The sequence below is a fragment of the Theropithecus gelada genome, chromosome 14 (genome assembly GCF_003255815.1).
Source record: "Theropithecus gelada isolate Dixy chromosome 14, Tgel_1.0, whole genome shotgun sequence".
NCBI classification, from domain to species: Eukaryota; Metazoa; Chordata; class Mammalia; order Primates; family Cercopithecidae; genus Theropithecus; species Theropithecus gelada.
In genome coordinates this window covers 52,501,380-52,504,980 of record NC_037682.1, presented here as the reverse complement: position 1 = coordinate 52,504,980, position 3,601 = coordinate 52,501,380, and positions in this window count along the sequence as shown.

The following is a 3,601-nucleotide window of genomic DNA, read 5'->3' as shown; positions in this document are numbered from 1 at the left end:
GGGGTCTGTACAGCATTTTTAGACTACTTACAGCTGTGGAAAGTTGAGAATCCAAATTCCTGATTTCTCTCTTCAATTTCTGCCTGCAAGCCAACCAATGCTTTCTAAACTCATCTCTTGACTTTAATTCCTTGTCAAATGCAGCCAATGGCAACATATTATCTAAACTCTTCCCCTAGACTAGGGGTCAGCAAATAGCCAACAGACCAAATCCAGAGTACTATCTGTTTTTGTAAATAAAGTTTTATTTGAACACAACCATGTTCATTTGTTTACATATTGTTTATGGCTGTTTTCATGCTACAATGGTAGAGTCGAGTAGTTGCAAAGGAGTTTGTATGTCCAATAAAGCTGAAAATATTCATTATCTGGCTTTTTATGGAAAAGCTGGCTGGCCTCTGTGTTAAATGTATAAACTCAATTGGCTCATGGTCTGCCTTCCAAGTTATCACCAGTCTTACTTCATTAAACTTTTTGCCACTGCATATCATGGATTTCCATCTATCCAGCCTAACTGGTAAGCTAATGCCATATCTCTTAGATTTTTTAAAACTATTGCAATATTTCACTCCTGCTGTTAGTCAGGATAATTGACAGCAGCTGATACAATCAAGATCTCAGGGATTTTGATCTCCAGGTAAGCGGATGACAGTTTGTTTACTGCTCATGCAAAGTCAGAAGTCGGGTGGGCAACCATCCTCCATCTTGTAGCTATACTGTCTTGGAAGATGTGACCTCCAAGGTCACTGTAGCAAGTTAAGAGGGAGATACAGGAAGAATATAATTCTCAACTGCCTTTCCTTTTATTGGCCAGAACTAGTTATAAGTCCCAGATCTAAATAGAAGAGGGGCTGGGAAATTTAGAAGAACACTTAATGTTTGATGAGTTCTAGTCAGTCTCTGCAACATTGATCATTTACCTCCAAACAAGACGGGATCGTAACTCATTCCTGTAAGAGCCTCTTGGAGGATTCACATGGGATGGCCTTCCACAGCTCTTCCAGAAGGCCTGGAGGTCTTTTTTCATACACAGCTAACACAGGGAGTTTCTTTTAACTTGAGAGCTCCTAGTGCATAAGAAAAAATAATTGAATAAAAGATAAGGGTGCGAGTGAAGAAAGCAGGTTGCTGAAGTAAAGACCTGTGAGAAGGAAAGGGATACTTGAAGTCAAGAAGAAGGGTAGCCACTGGAAGGTCGAGGAGGGTGGATCACCTGAGGTCAGGAGTTTGAGACCAGCCTGGCCAATATGGTGAAACCCTGTCTCTACTAAAAATACAAAAATTAGCCAGGCGTGGTGGCAGGCGCCTGTAATCCCAGCTACTTGGGAAGCTGAGGCAGGAGAATTGCTTGAACCTGGGAGGCAGAGGTTGCAGTGAGCCGAGATCACACCATCACACTCCAGTCTGGGGGACAAGAGCGAGACTTCGTCTGAAAAAAATAAATGAGGAAGAAGGGTAGCCAAATGAGACCAAAGGTCTGCTGAAGCCTGTGAACTACACTGCTTTTCAGAGCACAAGCACCATTTAAATCCAAGCTATCATTATAACTACAAAGCTATTTACTTATTTTAATACAGTATTATTTAATACAGTGAATCAAGCATTTTATGACTTGAAGTAACTTCAGAAATAAAGGTTGGCTTTCTCTGTCATTGAAGACAGGTTCAGAGTTCATTTCTGCTTAACAGATCAAGGTAGTAAATTGTATTTTCTATCAGAAAGAAGTGTTTAGAGAGCTCTAGGAGGAGGGCTGGGTTTTTGGCCTGAGCAACAGGAATTTGGGCTCAGTGCCCAGATCTCTCTCTTTCTCTCTCTTTTTTTCCCCTCCTGTTCATGACCCTTAGAAGTCACAGAAACCTTCCTGGAAGCTCAGTTTCTCTCTTTGAAACAATCACCACTTGCCTCCCTTGGCAAGTTGTATGATTAATAATGACACAGTGTTAGCAAAGTTTCTTTGAGGTCTTTGGATGAAAGACAACCTATAAACTCTGCTGAAGATTTACTGTTTTATTAAAGGAATAGCTACATATAGAACTCCACTAATAAATGTTGACAAAGGTAAACATTCTTCACTCATCCCAGCAAGAGCAGGTTATTCATCTATTGCAAGTACAATGAGGGAGGGTATGTTCCAAGGTCATAAAAATTTCTATTAATATTGCCCAGAAATGTATTTTGGATCTATACATTGTTACCTGGAGTTGAATTAATGGAGCCAGTCATCTAGACTTACACAATATTGAATAATGAACAAAGCAAGCATGTGGCCTAGCTTTGTCCCTTGACTTGGGTTTGTAAAGAGTAACATGGATTGCTACTCAAAAAATTAAAACAAGAATTCTGGTAAAACAGGAAAAAGCTTCAAGATGAATATGGATCATTTTGCCAGGACTGGATTTGCAGAGTATCCTGACAAATTAGACAGGAAGACATATGTTGGCCATAAAGGAAGGTTCTAGAGAGATTTCAGATCTGCCATTAATTACTAATATCCAGGTTTCTCACCAACTTAGTCAATTTACAGAGGCCTGAACACACCCACATCTGTGTTGCCTGGGAATTGTAGGTAATTTCTCTGGTTATGTGGGAAAAGTTAAGGAATAAGAGTCTAGGAAACTATTAGCTCTGTCATTAACTGTGCAATCTTGAACAAACTATTTTCTAGGCCTCAGATACCTTATCTGTAAAATGAAAGCATTGAACTAACAATAAAACTAACCATTTACTGAGCATATACTAAGTACTAAGCTCTTTGCTATATACTGTATGTACTTTATCTTATTTAATTATCTGAGGTAGGTGATATTACTTTCATTTAACAGAGGAAACTGTGGCTCAGAGAGTTTGCAAAATATTTTATGCATAGTCATTTATTTGATAAATATTTACTAAGCATCTTCTATATATCTTATGTCAAGAGTTAAGGGTTGACATTTAGCCCTCATCCTCAATGAACTCACAATAGGAGTCATAACTAGAAGACGGAAGCCTGAGTATGTGAGCTTAGGCAGGTCTAAGCTCTTAGCCTTTTCAATGCACTGGATCAGAATACAAACATGCTGATGTTTCTTCCATCTAAATGAACAAATGGCTTCTCTCAATCCCACTTTTCCCACCAGCTTCCACCCCATTTAGATGCTTCTCATTGCAGCGCTCCTATGAGTTGTCTGTACTGCTTGTCTCCAATGCCTGTCCTATTTTCTCTTAAACTCACCCCACTCAGGCTTTTGCCCCCACCACACACCCAAGTCTTATCATGGACATCAAGGATCTTCACATACTAAATCTAATGGGTAACTCCCACTCCTCATCTTACTTGAGTATCAGTGGCATTTGACACAGTTGATACCCTTTCTCCTTGCTATATTTTCTCTTCACTTGGCTTCTAGGACTTCCCCTTTCTCTTAGTTTATTTCCTATCTCCTTGGTTGCTCTTTATCAGTCTTATTTGATGGTGTTTCCTTTCTCACAGATTCTTAGCGTTGTAATATTCCAGGACTCAGACCTTGGCCCTCTTCTTTGTCTACACTGACTCCCTTGGTGATAGCACCCAGTTTAGAACTCTTTAATATCATCTTTATGCAGATGACTCCCAAACTTG